This window comes from Leptopilina boulardi, unplaced genomic scaffold, assembly GCF_019393585.1.
Source record: "Leptopilina boulardi isolate dan_hultmark-lab unplaced genomic scaffold, ZJU_Lbou_2.1 LbouV2_350, whole genome shotgun sequence".
NCBI lineage: Eukaryota > Metazoa > Arthropoda > Insecta > Hymenoptera > Figitidae > Leptopilina > Leptopilina boulardi.
Genome location: NW_026137919.1, coordinates 414,090 through 436,194, shown reverse-complemented (window position 1 = coordinate 436,194; position 22,105 = coordinate 414,090). Strand labels below are relative to the sequence as shown.

General features: G+C 33.4%; 1 protein-coding gene across 1 annotated transcript in view; it reads right to left on the bottom strand.

Annotated features, from left to right (window-relative positions):
• LOC127286122 (uncharacterized) overlaps nucleotides 1-22,105 on the bottom strand; it is a 570,090-nt gene that overhangs the window by 308,604 nt on the left and 239,381 nt on the right. The gene's annotated exons all lie outside the window — the stretch shown is intronic.

Below are 22,105 nucleotides of genomic sequence, written 5' to 3'. Positions count from 1 at the left end.
CTATATGAAGTACTTTGGGTTAGTGGATTGTTAATAAACAATTGCCTAACATGTCAATTGTTAATAAAAAATCCTCTAATCCAAAATAGTCCATATAGTGCTCGTTGGATGCGGAATTACGTCAGCTTTCAATGGGTACCTTCAGGTTTGCAATAAGTTTACTTATTTGTGAAATATTTCATTGTTTATTAACATTAATTAATTAATTAATATCTCGAAAATAACAAAAAAGGACATCATATTTTTTGAAAAAACCTAAAAATACTTTGTGGTTAAATTACTTACCCCTAGGGCTAAACTATGTGCAAGTTACAGCCCAATCCGATGAACTTTTTTTTCACTTAGTTCGCTGCAGGAATTTTACCCCATATATATATATAATTTATTTTTTAATATAATCGATTATTTGAATGAAATGAAATTTATTCGTTTTCAGTACATAATTTAATTGTAATATTTAATTAAATATAGTAATGTATTTATAATTATATAGTGCCTCACAAAATATTGACGGCCCTGAAAAGTGGAACAGGAACAAAAGTAAAGCAGGTAAATTTCAGCAAAGCTTGCATATTGGAGTTCTGACTGTATTTAATTATTATTTAGTTTACCATTACCTAGTGTCACTATAATATAATATTCACGTTTTACATTTCTTTAAAATATGTTTAACGCAATCGAACTTCACATAAGTAAGTTCGTTTGATTTATCAATTATACTTCATCGTCTCGTTCTCTAGGTTAAATATTGTAGATGTTCAAAGAATTATTTTTGTTGCGAGTTATAGTATTTATTTCAACTTATAAGAAAATGAAACAAAATGAAATACATTGTTTCCGATCAATGGCATAGTAATGCGAACAAAATAAGAAAATTACGAAGTATTGAGAACATTCAATGCAAAATCTAAATCATTTGTACGCAGCGGTCTATTATAAAAAAGAGCAAAGACCTGTGAGTTGGAAGACCAACCAGCTTGCTTTCTAATTGTTTCAACATTTACACCGTTTCTAAGGGCTGATGACGTGAAAGCATGTCGTGTACTATGAGCTGCAAAAATATTAGTAGCTATACCTCCAGCACCCAATGTCATTTTAAATCAACGGCTAATCGTTTGTGTCGTCGGTCGCTTATGTGGTTTTTAAGAGAAATTAAAAGTCTTTTTTCGTTCACCGCACGAATTTTCTGAGTAATCGTTACATAATAGTTTAGAGTAGTAGTAACACATAAAAAAATTAATAAATATCTTGTAGCTGAAACATTTTGACGCGATATTTTAAACATTTAGAAGTATTCTGATGGAAAAAGCTTTGAAAAAAATTACAAAAAGGGTCAGAATTTCTCAAACGGATCACTTAAAATTCAGAAATTTTTTTTAGTCTCATTTTTTTCTCAACGGTTTCTTACACAAAATTGTGTGGGGAATTAAAAAAAAATTTAATTTTCTGTAGGACGTCAAGAACATTATTTTTTAATAACATTTTATAATTAAATAATTTAAAAATCTATTAAATATGAAACTTTTTCAAAATAAAAATTATATTTAGAAACTACATTTTAAGACGAGAAAAACCCTTTTTTTAAATTGGTGAACAGGAACTCGAGAAAAAAATTTTTTAAAATAAGACTGCAAAAAATTTCAATTGTTTTATAACTTTAACAAAAAATTTTTTTTTGACCTAAAAATTTCAGGGACTTATTTTTACCATGTAAGGAGTCAAAGGAAATGATGTTTGATTAAAAAAAAATTTCTGAATTTTAGGTGATCCGTTTGAGAAATTCTGAAAAAATCGTGTTTTCTTAAAAAAGTGCATATTAATTGTTGATTAAAAATTTTTTGGTTTTTTTAAGACGCTATTCGACGGACTGGTTCTTGAAATATAAGAAATATATATTGCGTAATTTGTATCGTTCTTTTAAATGTTGAAAAATGGCCTCAAAATTCGTGTAAAATTTTTTGTACATTCCGGCGTTCATGGGTTAAGCATCCAATGCATAAGACCCAATCAACCAATACACGTGTTTAGAGGCTACGAGAAGGAAAAATTAACTTAACCTTACATTAAATTTTAAAAAAATAATAAAAATATAAAAATATTTTTTAAAAAATCTATAAAAGTATCTAAAAAGACGAATTTTATAAAATAATTTTTATTAATTGTGTAGGGTCATTCTATAGGTAAAAGTATATTTCTTTACCGACACTTGGTATATACCAATTCAAATTTTGTTTATTCCCAATGTCATGATCATCCCAAGCTTAGAATTGTGTCACTGTTAGGATTTTCTAATAATTTTCAAATCACAATTTTTACACATTGCTAAATTAAGGGGGTAGTCTGGTGTTACGATGCCTTTTTAGGAGCTTATTTCAGGATTTTTTTTTATTATAAAATAAAATATAATCACACCAAATCTTTTTACTTCGTTTTATTCTAATCATGAAGTGTTGAAAAAAATTATAATCGAATATTTTTTACTATATTTTGTTATTTATATTTAATATTAATGTTTATAACAAAAAAATGCTGGCGCAGATGATTTACAAAAATCTATCCGACCGATTGCTCCAATTTTTTTACAGCTTATTCTACACAAGCATGGCTCTGGTCCGTACTAGAATAAAACATTTTTGTTAATAAATAATCAATTATAATTTTTTTCAACACTTCATAAGGAGAATAAAACGTTGTAAAAAGATTTGGTGTGATTACTTTCTATTTTATAATAAAAATAAATTCTGAAATAAGCTCCTAAAAAAAGGCCTAAACACCAGTCTACCCCCTTAAAGATTTCTATTAATGTAATGTTGCATGTATCGATAAATAATAAAAGTAATTTATTTTCTATTTTAGGAAAAAACAAACAAAGAGATGAAAATTGAAACAGGAGTTCTTATTATTATTATCAAAAATGTATTAAATTTTATTTAATAAAAATTATAATTCAATAATAAAAGGTATTTTCCAACATTAATTACAAGTATCGTCATGTTTTATTACTTTATAATGTTTGTACAAATTAATTGTTTTATTTTCACGCCTTAAAAAATTTCACGAATTAACATAATAAAATTTCTGTATTTAGAAATTGGCCCTATTTGGTAATCGCCTTTTCTTTATTTAAGAGAAAACGATAGTTCAATCCGAAAATAAATTGTTGTAGGGTCAGTTGGGGTAAATGGGGACAGTCAGTTTCATGCGTTTAAAGCTTATCTAAATTTTTTTCTGCTGCATAAAATTAATCCTGGGAAAGTATGTAACAACTTAAAAAAAGTAAACTCTCAAATAGTACCTTTTAAAGGAAGAAACTTACATAATTTGTAAAAATAGCGATTTTGTCCCTATTTACTCCAACTGACCCTAATTGTAAATTAAGTAACTAATTAATTTATAATACATTCATAACATTTATCCGGACAATAAGTACAATCTTGTAAACAATTGAAAATATTTACAATTGTCGAAACCGAACTCGCAACCTAGCGCATCAAAGCCTTACACACTACCCACCACACTACGTGGACATTGTCAAATACTGACCCAATAATGAGAAAAATTTCGTCTTAATTATGGAAAATTATAATTATTATGTATTTGTGAGAATATTGTCCCAGTAATATAACGGAGTTCATCCTCGTTATTGCCTATTACCGTTACCAAGAATCGGTAACATTTATTACCAAATAATGAGACGACTTGAACACCAGTACAGGCCCAGTAACGTTTGCTGTACTTCGCCAAACATTACTGAGCCAATGTCTGGGACGTATTACTGGTATTAGCATTTCGTACTTATGTACAAAAAAATTAAAGCTAATAGTCAAATTGATAAAATTTATTTCAAGTCTAAAATACTCTCAAAAATAAACACACAAAAGAGTATTTTAGTATAAAATTTTGCTGCTCCAAAGTAACTGCAAAAATACACAAATAATTGTGAAATACAAAAACAATTTTTTAAGTTCAAATACTCGTATAAATACACGCACACAGACGCAATTAGAAAAAAAAATTTTAATTTAAAATGTATGCCGAAATACACGCATAATGGTAAAATTGGTAAAAATTATGTCCAGTCTAAAATACTCTCAAAAACTTACGCACACAAAAGTACCTTGGAACAAAATTATTCTAGTCCAAAGTGTATGCAAAAATACACACATAATTGTAAAATAGAAATGAAATTTTAAGTCCAAATACACGTAAAAAAACACGTACACAGACGCAATTAGAAAAAAAAATTTTAATTTAAAATGTATGTGTTGGTGAAAAAGGTTGTGAGGAGCCATGAGATAAATGATAAGGATTGCGGTACAAAAGAGTTTATATTTGCACAAGAGAAAATTACAGTAGTGAACAGAGTGAATGTCTGAATAGAACTGGAAGTTAGAATGTCTCTGAAAAGTAAAAGCAAATACAATGTACCCTCTATCGACAAGGGGTTGAATCACATTCGCGGGTTATTCAAAATATACTTTTTAACACTCCCCCTTGATGCAACCACTGATTCATATTGTCTGATTTGATGTGACTTAGCTTTACTTGACCCGTTTCCACGACTTCTCGAATGAAGTGATGGCGAACGTCGATGTGCTTCGTTCGTCCATGATGCGCAGGGTTGTTCGCCAATTTCTGCGCGCTCATATTGTCGACGAAGAGTTATCGACTCAGCATTGTCAAGCCCGAGTTCCATGAGGAAACGACGAAGGTGAATCAGCTCCTTGGCCGCCTCATATGGCGGCATATACGCCATATGGATGGCCATATACTCGGCCTCCGTTGCCGAAAGCGCGACCGTGCGCTGTTTTCGAGAGTCCCAAATGATTGCGCCACCATTCATAACAAAGGTAAATCCGGTGAATGAACGCCTGTCATGAGTTGATCCGGCCCAATCCGCGTCGACGTAGCCCGCAAGATCACTTTTCTCGCATTAGTAGAAAATTCCCAAGTCAATTGTGCCCTTCAGGTATCTGAGCACCCTTTTCGCGGCGTTCCAATGCGTTTTATTGAAACAGTCGTTAAACTGACCTAAGACACTCGCGGAGTGAGAAATATCTGGACGTGTTGATACCGATAAATATAAAAGGCATCCCACGAGTTCCCGATAAGGTGGCTTTTCACCGTCTAAATCCTGCCATGAGTTGTCCTTGACGAGTTTTTTTCCCAGGTTCAAAGGAGTTGACACTGGATTGCAGTCCAACATCGCGAATCGTTGCAGAATCTCCAAGATGTATGTCTTGTGATTGACGTGAATCCCCTTCTCGCTTATTTCGAAGTCCATTCCGAGGCAACGTTTGAGATTTCCGACATCTCTCACCTCGAAAGTTTTCGAAAGACTTTTACCCAGGGATAAAATTCTTTTGTTGTCTCGACAAATAATTAAAATATCGTCGACGTATACGACAATTATGATCAAGTCCTAAACCTCACCAATCAGGTAAATGCAAGGATCTGACTTCGTTGATCTAGCTCCCAGCTTGCGTAACTCGTTGTCCAATCGTTTGTGCCAGACACGTCCGGCCTGTTTCAGCCCGTAAAGAGCCCTTTTCATGTGACAAACTTTGTCACTGCTTGTCAACTCTTTCAACATGTCCTTTGCTTTGTTGACCCATTGACCTTCGCTCTTCCGTTTTTGTACGATGAATTTCAGTGTCTCTTCTAACCACTTTGGAGGTTCCATCAGCACTTTTTCGTCGAGTCTGCCGTTGAGATATGCTGCCGTGACGTCGTATTGTCGAATATTCATCTTCTTCTGAGCGGCGAAAGCGATCACTGTCCTTATAGAGCTTAAACGCGCCACGGGAGCGTAGGTTTCGTGGAAATCTTTCCCGTACTGCTGTGAGTAGCCCTTTGCCACGATTCTAGCCTTCTTCATTTCCGCGATTCCGTCAGAGGTGTATTTGTTACGCAGGATGAAACGACTGCCTATCACCGATGATCCTTCAGGTCTATCTACAAGATTCCAAGTGTCGTTTTCGATGATCACTTTCATTTCGTCGGCCATTGCAACCATCCATTGTTTGGAATCATGATCGATCATAGCTTGATCGATTGGAACTTTGGTTAGAAAAGTGAGATCCTCGTCGACATCGGCTGCACAGCCTGCAGTATTGCGAACCTTTCTAGGTCTGCCCGGACGTCCTGTTCGTATGACTGTTGGTCTTCCTCGTCGAGCTGCAGCTTGAGGCTCATTACGAGGAAATCCTCGAAATTCTTCGGTTTCGAATTCTTCACCTTCGGATTCTTCTCCCCCTTCCTCATGTAACTCGTTTTCCAGCTGTTCGTCGACTTCTGTGCTTGGACTTGGATTTCTACATAAGTCGATCTCGTAAAATTCTGCTGCTGGACTTGGTAGTTCGTTGGGACGTTTCTGAATTGGAAAGAAGTCTCCGAAATCATCATTTTGGCAAACGGGTAATTTATCGATGAACTTGACGTCTCTCGAAATCTCAACTCGTCTTTCTTCCGGTACCCATACACGGTACGCCTTGGATTCTGTGCTGTATCCAACAAAGATGCCTTTTCTTGATCTTGGTTCCAGTTTTCCGAGGGCTGGTGACCTGTTCAAGACGAAGACTTCACTGCCAAATCGTTTGAAGTTTGTGACATCAGGGGGTTTTCCGTACCAAATCTTGTATGCCGTCTTTCCGTTCAACTTTCTCGATGGTGACCTATTCCGAATGAAGTTAGCCGTGTTGACGGCCTCTGCCCAGAAGGTTGCTGGAAGTCCGGATTCGATCAGTAAACACCTTGCAGTTTCCACCAAGGTTCTGTTTCGCCTTTCAGCGACACCGTTTTGCTCCGGGTTGTAAGGAGCCGTTAACCTTCGCGTCATCCCATTCTTCTGAAGTAATTCGTCGAATTTCCGGTTCTCGAATTCTCTTCCGTTGTCTGACTGTAACTGCTTGACCTTCGTGTTTTTCTGTGTTTCCATGAATCTTCTGAATTTTTCAAATTCCTCAACTGCTTCGCTCTTGTGACACAAAAACTTCACTTCACACCATCTGGAGCAGTCGTCGATAAAAGTGATGAAGTGTTTCTTTTTTCCGTTGGATGCGACGCGCATAGGACCGCAGACGTCTGTGTGGATTAGATCTCCAACATTTGTAATCCTTTCCGATGCTTTGGGAAATGAAGGGCGACACATTTTTCCGCGAAGACACACGGTACACTGAAAATCTTCGTTAAGTTTTTCAACTTTGACACCTTGAATCGATCCCTTCCTTATAGCTTCCCGCAACGATTGCACATTTAAATGGCCCATGCGGATATGCCAGTCTTCAAGAGAGTCCCTTTTCGGTGTCCGTACTGCGTCGGGTTCGCGAACGTTTTTGCATTCCGATTTACTAACTTTGTTAAAGTAGTAAAGCCCGCCTTCGCGAGTTCCCGCGATCAAAACTTTTCCATCGCAGTCAATCACTTTCACCTCATTTTTATTAAAGACGACGTCGTGACCTTTGTCTGTAATCTTCCCGATCGAGATAAGATTCGTACGTAAATCCGGAACGTACAGGGTGTCACTTAACTTCAAGGCTTTAACTTTTCCGTTGTCGGCAGTTTCGGTAAACACTACACCTTTGCCTAAAATATCCGTACGCGCACTGTTTGCGAGGTTAAGTTTTCGTTTCTCACCGTTATGCGTCACTTTTACGAATAAATTTACGTCGTTGCACATGTGCGATGTGCACCCGCTGTCAAAGCACCAAATTCCACGATTTAAATCGTTCACTGTTCTGAAAGCTTCGTCGACACTGATTTCCGAATTTGTAAATAGACTTATCTCTTTTGCGCCACTCGCGGACTGTCCGGTAATCTCTTTCGCATTTTGACAGTTTCTAGCGCGGTGGCCAATTTTTCCGCACTTGAAACACTTCATTTTGAAGTCTTTATTCTCGGCGTTTCCTTTTCCGTTTTTCTTTTGTCGACCGTATTTATTTTGCGCACCTCGATTTTCGGGTTTTCCGGCAACCATCGCATTTTGCACATAACCTCGATTCGTTTCTTTTCGCGCATCCGATTCTTCCGCTATTTTAACTCGAAGCATTTCGATCGTCGGTAATTCGTCCCGAGACGACATCGCGCACCGAAAGTTCTCGTACGTTTCCGGAAGACTTCGTAAAAGCATGACTGACAATAGATCCTCGTTTATCCGAATGTCCAGTACTGCCAACTTGTCGACTGTGTCTGAAAAGGACTGGCAATGCTCTCGAGCATCGTCGCCATTTTGCATTTTTAGGGACATCAACTTGTTCAAGTAAGCCGCCTTCCTCGCAGGGCCCTTGGATTTTTTCATTTCGGAAGGGTTTATAGAGAGAATTATGTCGGCTTGCGCTTTCATGTCGGCTTCTGTCCATCTATTCACGGCCTCTTGTGTCGTTGGATCATCAGCGTTTACCTCTGGTTTGACTACGGTGACGCTGGCGTAGCCCCACGCATCGTTCTTTATCAGTACCGCACGTACTTGGACCTTCCAAGTATCATAATTATCCTTCCGGAGAAGGTCGAACCTTACGCTGGAAGCGTTGCTCATTTTTGTAACGAATCACTAAAAGTTCACGAGGACAGGCTAAACTCAAACTTTTCACCGACGCGAAAAAATCACTTTCAGCCGTATTACGCTATACTAATTCACAACCTGGGCACATAAACTGTTGGTGAAAAAGGTTGTGAGGAGCCATGAGATAAATGATAAGGATTGCGGTACAAAAGAATTTATATTAGCACAAGAGAAAATTACAATAGTGGACAGAGTGAATGTCTGAATAGAACTGGAAGTTAGAATGTCTCTGAAAAGTAAAAGCAAATACAATGTGCCCTCTATCGACAAGGGGTTGAATCACACTCGCGGGTTATTCAAAATATACTTTTTAACAGTATGCCGAAATACACGCATAATGGTAAAATTAATAAAAATTATGTCCAGTCTAAAATACTCTCAAAAACTTACGAACACAAAAGTACCTTGGAACAAAATTATTCTAGTCCAAAGTGTATGCGAAAATACACACATAATTGTAAAATAGAAATGAAATTTTAATTCCAAATATATGTATAAATACACGCACACAGACGCAATTAGAACAAAATTTTTAAGTTTAAAATGTCTGCAAAAATACACGTATAATGGTAAAATTGGTAAAAATCATGTCAAGTCTAAAATACTCTCAAAAACTTACGCACACAATTATGTCCAGTCTAAAATACTCTCAAAAATTTACGTACACAAAAGTACCATAGAACAAAATTATTCTAGTCCAAAGTGTATGCAAAAACACACACATAATTGTAAAATAGAACTGAAATTTTAATTCCAAATATATGTAAAAATACACGCACACAGACGCAATTTAGAACAAAATTTTTAAGTTTAAAATGTCTGCAATAATACACGTATCATGGTAAAATTGGTAAAAATCATGTCACGTCTAAAATACTCCCAAAAATTTACGCACACAAAAGTACCATAGAACAAAATTATTCTAGTCCAAAGTGTATGCGAAAATACACACATAATTGTAAAATAGAAATGAAATTTTAATTCCAAATATATGTATAAATACACGCACACAGACGCAATTAGAACAAAAATTTTTAATTTAAAATGTATGCCGAAATACACGCATAATGGTAAAATTGGTAAAAATTATGTCCAGTCTAAAATACTCTCAAAAACTTACGCACACAAAAGTACCTTGGAACAAAATTATTCTAGTCCAAAATGTATGCAAAAATACACACATAATTGTAAAATTGAAATTAAATTTTAAGGCCAAATATACGTAAAAATACACGCACACAGACGCAATTTAGAACAAAATTTTTAAGTTTAAAATGTCTGCAATAATACACGTATCATGGTAAAATTGGTAAAAATCATGTCACGTCTAAAATACTCCCAAAAATTTACGAACACAAAAGTACCATAGAACAAAATTATTCTAGTCCAAAGTGTATGCGAAAATACACACATAATTGTAAAATAGAAATGAAATTTTAATTCCAAATATATGTATAAATACACGCTCACAGACGCAATTAGAACAAAATTTTTTAATTTAAAATGTATGCCGAAATACACGCATAATGGTAAAATTGGTAAAAATTATGTCCAGTCTAAAATACTCTCAAAAACTTAAGCACACAAAAGTACCTTGGAACAAAATTATTCTAGTCCAAAATGTATGCAAAAATACACACATAATTGTAAAATTGAAATTAAATTTTAAGGCCAAATATACGTAAAAATACACGCACACAGACGCAATTTAGAACAAAATTTTTAAGTTTAAAATGTCTGCAATAATACACGTATCATGGTAAAATTGGTAAAAATCATGTCACGTCTAAAATACTCCCAAAAATTTACGCACACAAAAGTACCATAGAACAAAATTATTCTTGTTCTAAGTATATGCAAAAATGCACACATAATTGAAAAATTGAAACGAAATTTTAAGTCCAAATACACGTAAAAATACACGCTAATAGACGCAATTTAGAACAAATTTTATAATTTAAAATGCATGTAGAAATACACGCATAATGGTAAAATTGGTAAAAATCATGTCAAGTCTAAAATACTCTCAAAAATTTACGTACACAAAAGTACCATAGAACAAAATTATTCTAGTTGGAACTTTGAGCAGATTTTTCAAATGTAAAATTTATTCAAAAATACACGAAAATTGGTAAAATTGAAAAAAAATTGAGACCAGAATACTCGCGTAAATACACGCACAGGCGGAACTTACATAGAAAATTCCAAATTTGTAATTTATGCAAAAATACACGCAAAATGGTACACTTGATAAGAAATTTTTCAACACCAAAATACCCTTGAAAATACACGCACAAAAATGTAATTTCGAATAAAAATTTTTAAGTTCAAAATGTGTGCAAAAATACACGCTTACAAGGGCCAAAAACGAGTTGTGTATTTATTCGCGGAATCCTTGCAAATTACACGCATATTTACTCGTGTATTTTTTTGATAGGGAAGAAGTTATATTTTCTGGCCACTTTAGTTTTAAAATTAAATAAATCTAAACTATAGGCAAACTTTGGCGAACTATAGCAACATCTCTTGAACTATGGGCCAAGAAGAAGCTAAATTTTCTGGCCATTTCAGTTTTAAAATTAAATAAATCTAAACTATGAAGAACTATGGCGACCTCTCTTGAACCAAGAAGAAATTTAAAGAAGAAGACCAAGAAGAAGTTAAATTTTCTGGCCATTCAAGTTTAAAAATTAAATGAATTTAAACTATTATAGCGACCACTCTTAAACTACAGGAAGAGTCAAATCAAATTTTCTAGCCATTTAAATTTGAACATTAAATAACTCTAAACTGTGTCGACCTCTTTTGAACCAAGAAGACAGTTAAAGAAGAAGACCAAGAAGAAGTTAAATTTTCTGACCATTAAAGTTTAAAAATTAAATAAATCAAAACTATAAGCAAACTATGGCGAACTATAGCGACCTCTCTTGAACTATAGGCCAAGAAGAAGTTAAATTTTCTGGCCATTTCAGTTTTAAAATTAAATAAATATAAACTATGAGCAAACTATGGCGAACTATAGCAATCTCTCTTGAACTATGGGCCACGAATAAATTAAATTTTCTGGCCATTCAAGTTTAAAAATTAAATAAATCTAAACTATGGTCAAACAATAGCGACCTCTCTTGAACTATAGGCCAAGAAGAAGTTAAATTTTCTGGCCATTTCAGTTTTAAAATTAAATAAATATAAACTATGAGCAAACTATGGCGAACTATAGCAATCTCTCTTGAACTATGGGCCAAGAATAAATTAAATTTTCTGGCCATTCAAGTTTAAAAATTAAATGAATTTAAACTATTATAGCGACCACTCTTAAACTACAGGAAGAGTCAAATCAAATTTTCTAGCCATTTAAATTTGAAAATTAAATAACTCTAAACTGTGTCGATCTCTTTTGAACCAAGAAGACAGTTAAAGAAGTAGACCAAGAAGAAGTTAAATTTTCTGACCATTAAAGTTTAAAAATTAAATATATAAAACTATAGCGACTACTCTTAAACTACGGGAAGAGTCAAATCAAATTTTCAAGCCATTTAAATTTGAAAATTAAATAACTCTAAACTATGGCGACCTCTCTTGAACCAAGAAGAAAGTTAAAGAAGAAGTTAAATTTTCTAGCCATTAAAGTTTAAAAATTAAATAAATCTAAACTATGGTCAAACTTTGGCGAACTATAGCGACCTCTCTTAAACTGCGGGAAGAGTCAAATCAAATTTTCTAGCCATTTATATTTGAAAATTTAATAACTCTAAACTATAGCGACCTCTCTTGAACTATGGGCCAAGAAGAAGTTAAATTTTCTGGCCATTAAAGTTTAAAAATTAAATAAATTAAAACTAAGGGCAAACTATGTCGAACTATAGCGACCTCACTTGAACTATGGGCCAAGAAGAAATAAAATTTTCTAGCCATTAAAGTTGAAATATTAAATAAATCTAAACTATAAGCATACTTTGGCGAACTATAGCGACCTCTCTTAAACTGCGGGAAGAGTCAAATAAAATTTTCTAGCCATTTATATTTGAAAATTAAATAACTCTAAACTTTGGCGACCTCTCTTGAACCAAGAAGAAGACCAAGAAGAAGTTAAATTTTCTGGCCATTAAAGTTTAAAAATTAAATAAATCTAAACTGTGGTCAAACTATGGCGACCTCTCTTGAACTATGGGCCAAGAAGAAGTTAAATTTTCTGGCCATTAAAGTTTAAAAATTAAATAAATTAAAACTAAGGGCAAACTATGGCGAACTATAGCGACCTCTCTTGAACTATGGGCCAAGAAGAAATAAAATTTTCTAGTCATTAAAGTTGAAATATTAAATAAATCTAAACTATAAGCATACTTTGGCGAACTATAGCGACCTCTCTTAAACTGCGGGAAGAGTCAAATCAAATTTTCTAGCCATTTATATTTGAAAATTAAATAACTCTAAACTTTGGCGACCTCTCTTGAACCAAGAAGAAGACCAAGAAGAAGTTAAATTTTCTGGCCATTAAAGTTTAAAAATTAAATAAATCTAAACTGCGGTCAAACTATGGCGACCTCTCTTGAACTATAGGCCAAGAAGATGTTAAATTTTCTGGCCATTTCAGTTTTAAAATTAAATAAATATAAACTATGAGCAAACTATGGCGAACTATAGCAATCTCTCTTGAACTATGGGCCAAGAAAAAATTAAATTTTCTGTCCATTTCAGTTTTAAAATTAAATAAATCTAAACTGTGGAGAACTATGGCAACCTCTCTTGAACTATGGGCCAAGAAGAAGTGAAATTTTTTGGCCATTTCAGTTTTAAAATTAAATAATTCTAAACTATGGCGAACTATGGCGAACTATGGCGACCTCTCTTGAACCAAGAAGAAAGATAAAGAAGAAGACCAAGAAGAAATTAAATTTTCTGGCCATTCAAGTTTAAAAATTAAATGAATTTAAACTATTATAGCGACCACTCTTAAACTACAGGAAGAGTCAAATCAAATTTTCTAGCCATTTAAATTTGAACATTAAATAACTCTAAACTATGGCGACCTCTCTTGAACCAAGAAGACAGTTAAAGAATAAGACCAAGAAGAAGTTAAATTTTCTGGCCATTAAAGTTTAAAAATTAAATAAATCTAAACTGTGGTCAAACTATGGCGACCTCTCTTGAACTATAGGCCAAGAAGATGTTAAATTTTCTGGCCATTTCAGTTTTAAAATTAAATAAATATAAACTATGAGCAAACTATGGCGAACTATAGCAATCTCTCTTGAACTATGGGCCAAGAAGAAATTAGATTTTCTGGCCATTTCAGTTTTAAAATTAAATAAATTTAAACTATTATAGCGACCACTTTTAAACTACGGGAAGAGTCAAATCAAATTTTCTAGCCATTTTAATTTGAAAATTAAATTACTCTAAACTATTGCGACCTCTCTTGAACCAAGAAGACAGTTAAAGAAGAAGACCAAGAAGAAGTTAAATTTTCTGGCCATTAAAGTTTAAAAATTAAATAAATGTAAGCTATGGTCAAACTTTGGCAAACTATAGCGACCTCTCTTGAACTATAGGCCAAGAATAAGTTAAATTTTCTGGCCATTTCAGTTTTAAATTAAATAAATATAAACTATGGGCAAACTATGGCAAACTAAAGCGACCTCTCTTGAACTATGGGCCAAGAAGAAGTTAAATTTTCTGGCCATTTCAGTTTTAAAATTAAATAAATATAAAATATAGGCAAACTATGGCGACCTCTCTTGAACCAAGAAGAAAGTTAAAGAAAAAGAACAATAAGAAGTTAAATTTTCAGGCTGTTAAAGTTTAAATATTAAATAAATCTAAACTATAAGCATACTTTGGCGAACTATAGCGACCTCTCTTAAACTGCGGGAAGAGTCAAATCAAATTTTCTAGCCATTTATATTTGAAAATTAAATAACTCTAAACTATGGCGACCTCTCTTGAACCAAGAAGAAGACCAAGAAGAAGTTAAATTTTCTGGCCATTAAAGTTTAAAAATTAAATAAATCTAAACTATGGTCAAACTATGGCGACGTCAGTAGTATAGCTATGGGGCTATCAGGACAGGTTCTGGTCTCGGCTAAGGTACCCCCAGTCGGTAAGGTAGATTTCTATATTATCAGCAGCTGGTCGAATTCAAACCCAGTTGGTAAGGTAGGAATCTGTTTTACCGACCGAGTTAGTTTACTAGCCACCCAACAGATGGCGCCACTAGCGAATTCAAATCTGCTTGGCGGGAAATTTAAAATTTATTAGATAATTTAAATTGGCTTGGCCGCCATTTTGTTTTACCGACCGAATTAGTTAAGCGGACACCCAACAGATGGCGCCACTGTCGATTAGGTCAATTGGGCTATAAGAATTTTTAAATTTTGTCGGGAAATTTAAAAATTTATTTGACAATTGAAATTTTCTTGGCCGCCATTTTGTTTTACCGACCAAGTATAGTTTCGGTTGTCGCCGAGAGATGGCACCACTAGTGAATTCAAATGGCGGGAAATTTACAAATTTATTTGACAATTTAAATTGGCTTGGTCAGAGGGCTACCCATCCCTGGTTTACCGACCGAATTAGTTGAGCGGACAGCCAACAGATGGCGCCACTGTCAATTAGGTCAATTGTGCTATAAGAATTTTTAAATTTTGGCGGTAAAATGTTTATTGGTAATAGATGCTCTGCTTTACCGACCAAATTAGATGGTGAAACACTTAATAGATGGCACCACTTTACTTTATTGATTATTTACCATCAAGTTAATAAAAAAATTATATATTAAGTAAGCTTAATACAATCTTTTATTAATTATCTTATTAATTATGAAAGTTAAACTTAACCTAAATATAATCTTAATTCTAACTTAATACGAATGAGGTATTGAAATAAAAACAACGTAAATAACATATTATACATTTATTATATTCAATATACAATATTTACACTTGTTTTATTTTAAATTCAATATGGTTGTATGGACCACCAATATACTTAAGCCGCAATTGTCCAGAATTAATAGCTTCTTGCATTTGGTCCAAGCATATCGAGTCATCAGTGAACATTGGTACAAATCTTGAAGGTAGGAATGTATTGAACTTTTTATCTACCTCAACGACGACCTTGACACCATACTTGGTGTTGACAACCTGGATCTTCGTTATAGGATACTTATGTCCAGGAGTCAGCTCGGAAAGCGGCTTCGTAGGTAGAAAAGCGTCCATGCGACCAATGGCATTGATTTTAGTGAGATCCATTGCTACTGTGAACAAATGAAGAATGAGCAAAAATGCTTATAGACCCTACATTTATACTCTAAAATTTTGCTCGCGCATGAGCAATAGACTTTTACCCCTACTCTTGCTATTTACCCCCACTCCTTCTTGTAAGCGTGCGCAGTCCTTTTTTGCTTTTTCTACGCATGCGTGATACCCCCACCACTCCGAAGTTAGCCACACCCACTTTGTGACGTCATAAGACAAGTTTATACATGCTTAAACTCGTTAAAAATAGCTTAAACATATAATAAAGATAATAGGAAGGTAGGGTAAATTAATATAAAACATTTTAAATACATTTTTATACATTTATTCATTGCATATAAAATTTTCACAATCATTATAAAAGTCTTTTAGTGTACAATCGTTGTCAACTTCATAATTATTTTCTATATTATTTCGTAGTACATTTGATGGTTGTATCAACCAATTTCGTAGGTTACATACATTTTTAACAGCGCAATTGCTAAAACTACGTGTATGGTTTGTACAAGTAGATGAATTATTTACATCTAAACTTTTTAATGATGGACATTTGAAATCATCTAAATTAAATACGTTTAAAGTATATTTTTCCAGCCATCTTTGTTTTTCCAAACCTTTTACGTAAACAGTAGGTGTACCAATTAATACTTCTTTTACTATAGGTTGTAATTCTTCATAAGGTATGTCGCCGGCAGCCCAATCGATACCATGATAATTATTTGTCAGCCATCGATTCTCACATTTGTATCTTGCTGGTAATCGACTCCAGGCGTATGGCGGCTCGAAGAGGTAGACCAATGGGTGAGCATCTTCTTGAAGAGGTAGAATAGCCAGCTCCTTGATGACAAACTCGTTGTAGGGTCTTTTGAAACATTGGATATCTACAACGTACGACATGATATCTGTAACAGAAGAATGACCCAAGCTGCATAGAACTGCTCCTTTTATAGTCACTCCTCCCCACCACTAACACCCTTTCCTCGCTTCTAATTGGCTATTACAACCACCAATCATCATACTTTTTTAACAACGCCGCTGATTGGTGTATATTGGATAATACGATCATGAATTATTAAACAGTATGCAGCTGTATTATTGGGAAAATTATCACTAGCTTCAAATTCCAGGCGTACATCTACAGATGACTGTTTTAAAAATTCATTTTGTTTTGAACAATCTATGACAGCTAGTGGTGCATAATCTTTAAAGTTATTTCTGTTTAGCAAAGGCTCAGGTTCTTTTCCATAGTATGATGATTGAAAATTACAATACATATTATAAAGAATAGAAAATTGACCTTGATTAAAATTTAAATTCAAACTACCATACGGATAGTATTGTGAAGTTAAGTAAAGTTTTACATTGGTTAAATTACAATTATCAAAAATGTTGGCATACCTTGTATGATTTTCTTTTCGGTTTGTTTGAAAACCAAGAATAACATATCGAGGTTTTTCAACTTGAGTTGAAGTTTTTACAGTCCATATATGTTTTCGTGTAGCAGGAATCATAGGATATTCATACAAGTCCCATGCTCTGAAACTCATCGTTATAGGTGAATCTTTTTCAGTGTATTTTAGTAATTCAATTTTTTGTCGATCACTAGCAAATAAATATGGAATCATCCATTCAATTTTACTAATTACAATTTTGAATTCTTCACGCTCTAATCCGTCAATGTCAACTATAGCATTAAGGTCTGTACGAGATCTTGTTAAAATAAGTTCATGTTTTGCATTTACAACAATCTTTCGATAGTCCTCAGCAAATCCAAGAATCATATTTAGTGGTATATTTACATCAAAATATCCATCAGTATTAGTTACTCTACTAGCATCATCAAAGTCAAGATAACCTGCATTCTCAGCATAAATCATCTGATTAGGTGTTTGAGAAATGTATGATTTCATAGTTGTCGTTAGACCAACATTTTTACAATGATCAATCTCAACCCCATTTAATTCATAACGAATCTCATTAAACATGTAACAAATACTATTGCTAATTAGTTTTGTATTTGTTACAGCATTATTATTAGTTTTAACTAATCTTCCATGTACATGTAATGTACTTTTAGAGGGAAGAATGTATAAATCTTGATGTTGAACTGCAATTCGAATCTCATCACTATTATTAAATGCTGATAAAACATACGGTTGATGAGCATGAATTTCATAATGTGCTAATGAATTATCATATTTTACTGGACTTAGAATATTTAAAGTCTCTTCCATTTTTATTACAACAACAGAAAAAGAAAAATATGTGAATTATTAGTTTTCCTTTCTTTGATTTTCTTGATAAACCCGTAGACCGAGCTGCTTCAGGAAACGTAAATTCTGAGGTGTTAGCCTCTTGCGAACTGAATGAAGACTGGATGATTTCTGACATTGTGACTCGTTTATATAGTTTCCACCAGTTTTTCTATGAAATATAATACCCATTACACTGATTTAACATGTAATCGAATTGTTATAGTTTCACCTCGAAAATTTATTAAATCTCCGTCTTGATCGATGATTCGTAGTTGAATATTATGTATAGTCTTCACGGCAACTGGAAGGTAAATGACGTGTGATGGTACTTCCACTATCTTATATCCTGCAGGAACAACTGGAAAAAATTCATGAATTGTGTGTGCCTTTTTATTGTTAATGTATGCATCAGTAGTAATATTACATTCAATTCTAATAGCATTTATTTTGAGAATGGCTACTGGTAAGTCAGACGTATGAGTTTTATTAGCTATTAGCGCTCGTGGTGTAAATCCCAACAATTCACCAATAGAATCTTTAGGTTTAAAACTTACTTTGTGAGTACTTTTTATTTCACTACGTAACGTATTATTGTTTGGTTTTATAGTTATACTTTTAACTCCATCTGTAATAGAATTTTGAATATATTTTTCAATATCTTCAATTTCATAACTACCAGGAGGTATAGTAATTACTTGATTATCAATATAAAATTTATTTTTACCCTCATCAATATTAGGAATTGAATTGAAAGTTAACAATTCGACTAAGCCAAGTACATAATTTCTATTAGGTAATAGTTCTATTGGTGGAAAATATTCAGCCTCCAGAATAGATGAATTGCCAGAGATAGTTAAAGTAAACGATTCATCCATGATGATGACTTTTTTTAAACTGATTAGGTTATATAAATACCATCATTTATATAGAATATATTTTTGTGTGATTTCAAGTTGTCCACATAAAAACTTAAGACATAAATGACCACAATGAAAAGTATCATAATCTTGATAATTTTTGTGATTGTATTGTATTAGAGTATTATAACCTAAATAACTAACAAGTTCAAATGGTGGTTGAAGATTACCAAAACTGTCAAAGTATTCAGCTTTATTATTAACTTTTTTATATGCAACCCAATGGGTTCCAGAACCATCTTTATCATCTAAATTAATAATAGCTGATTCATTTTTTCGCGGCCCTGTTGTCGGCAATTCATTTCGCATAAAAACCCCTCTAAAGTTAGAAATTTTCAAGTCTTTAACATACTTGAGCAACTCAAAGTCAGTTAGTGCTCGTTTAGGAAGTATCAAAAAAAAATTTTTTTTGAACACTTTTTTATTCCTTGTCCTCGTTGATAAGGTTTTAAATGAAGGCCTGATCCTTTTGAAAACGGTTTTAAATGAAGACCTAATCCTTGTCGATAGGGTTTCAAATGTAGACCTTTACCAAGTGCAATATCTTCCATTGCTTTATTATGGCGATGAGCTTCTTTTAATTTATCTTTTGCTGCACTTGCACTATTTACAGCATTTGATACACCTGCTACACCTCCAGTAAGTGCTCCAAGGGCGCTTAATCCAGCAAAAATTGGAATTAATGGTAGTAAACCACCAATTTTTGAAGGTACAGGCAAGATGCGCGGTGCTAAAATTTTCTTTCTTCCTCCTGCATTTCTAACAGCTTTCCGAGCAGTTTCAATGGCACTTTTAATTGTTGATTGAGCATCAATACCAGGAATTATGGATTTTCTAGCTGCATCTACAATTTTTCTGAGGGCAGTTAGTTTTTTAGAAGATATCTTTTTTTTCTTCCTTCCACCCAAGCCTAATTTTGACTTTATCTTTCTCCTAACTCCCATACCTAATTTTGATTTAACTTTCATAGTTCCAGATATAGCTAAAGCAGCAGCTTTTTCACCTAAACTGGAATCGTTTGCTGTAACACGTTCCCAAGCCTTCTCAGCTAAAACTTTATCAGCAACGTTTCTTGCTTCTACGTTTTCTCGATTTTTCGAATATGAGATATCGTGCTCCTTACAAGCGGCGTCCAGAAGATTAATACCCGGATCACCTTTTTGTAGACGTTTTACTAACTTTGTGCCTGGTCCACAATATTGATAACCAGGCAGATGTAATTCAATTGGTAACTTATTTATAAGACTATTGACTAAACCTTTCCCTCGAGAGCGATGATGAATAATCATACCTTACTCTATGAAAGTTTAAAATAGAATGACTGAAAGGTTATATAAGCGCTGCATTAATACCTTTTACAACAGTCTACATCAGGATGCGATTCAAGGAACAACCTAATAAGCTGCCAGTCGTAAATCTGGACTCAATTGTTGAACAACAAGAGAAGAAAGTTAAGCGTCATGGTAGTTTATTATCAGGTAGTATTCGTGCAATTTTCTGTGGCCCATCAAATTGTGGAAAAACAAATGTATTACTATCTCTATTTCTAGATCCTAATGGTCTCAGATTTGACAACATTTACTTATACTCAAAATCATTACAACAACCAAAATATAAGTTCTTAGAACAAGTTGTGAGTAACGTTGATGGAGTTGAATATTTACCATTTAGTGATCATGAAGAAGTAATTGCTCCTAAAGATGCAAAACAAAATTCAATATTTATATTTGACGATATTGCTTGTGAAAAGCAAGACAATGTAAGGGCATTCTTTTGTATGGGTAGACATGTTGACGTTGATTGTTTTTACCTCTGTCAAACATATGCTAGAATTCCTAAACATTTAGTACGTGATAATGTCAATTTATTAGTCCTTTTTCGTCAAGATGAGAAAAATTTAAGACATGTGTATGATGATCATGTTAATACTGACATGACATTTAATCAATTTCGAGAGTTATGTTCAACATGTTGGAATTCAGACAAATATGGCTTTGTAGTAATTGATAAAGATTCTAATTTCAATGATGGAAGATATAGAAAAGGATTCGACAGTTTTCTAGCACTATAAATACACGATAATTTTTAAAATAGTATTAGTGTTGTTTTAAAACTTGAAATATCAACATGTTTCATAAAGAGAAAGAGTATCTACGTCAAATTGCTAAAGCTAGTGAGGCAATTAGACGGAAGCATCGTATGTTGAAATTAGGGAAGGAAGCTGTCGAAAATGTTTTGAATGAAACTTTTAAGCCAGTAGTTCAACCTTTACAAAAAATTATTAACTTGACAGATTATAAACATGAAAATGTTAATATTGAAAAGAAAGAAGAGATTGATAATAAAGCTGCATCTGATAAAAATGATAGTGATGATGATAAAAAGTATATGAGTACTGATGATGGTGAAACACTAAAACCCGGATCTGACATTGATAAATTAGTTAGTAAATATATATTTTTGATAAAACATAATAGAAAACAATGTTTGGATATGATATATGGAGTACGCAAAGCTAATGATGGTTCCCTTATGATTGGTAATAAAACCATAATCTTTAAAAATCACATTGTAGATATTGAAGATAAACGTTTTAAAATTACCTCTGGGTTATTAGAACTTTTATTTAAAAACAAACCTGAAAAATCATACATTAGTGAACATGATATGAATAGTTATAAACAAATTCTTACCACCTCCAATGCACATAGAAAAAACTATAGTTCCTCTAACTCTATTCATAGAGATAAAAGTTTTAAATACATGAATATTATATCAAAATTATTTCCTTCTACAAAAGAGTCATCTATAAGTGGTAGTTCACTACCTAAATTTATGATTGCGAATAAAAGTTTTAAACCAGATTATATTTATTGGGATGATCCAAATGAATTGGTTGATCGTCTTCGATTACTTATGGCATCTCAAGGAGCTGGTAATACTAGTCATAATAATGAAATTATGTCAATTATTGAGGAATTACGTGAGGCTAAAATCATATATTAAGGTGTGCTTTAGTAAATGTCATTCATTTCAATAATGAGCATTGATCTGTTCGGACATCCTCTCAGTCAAGGAGAAACAGTAATTGCAAGACGTGGACCTACTGGAGTTGGA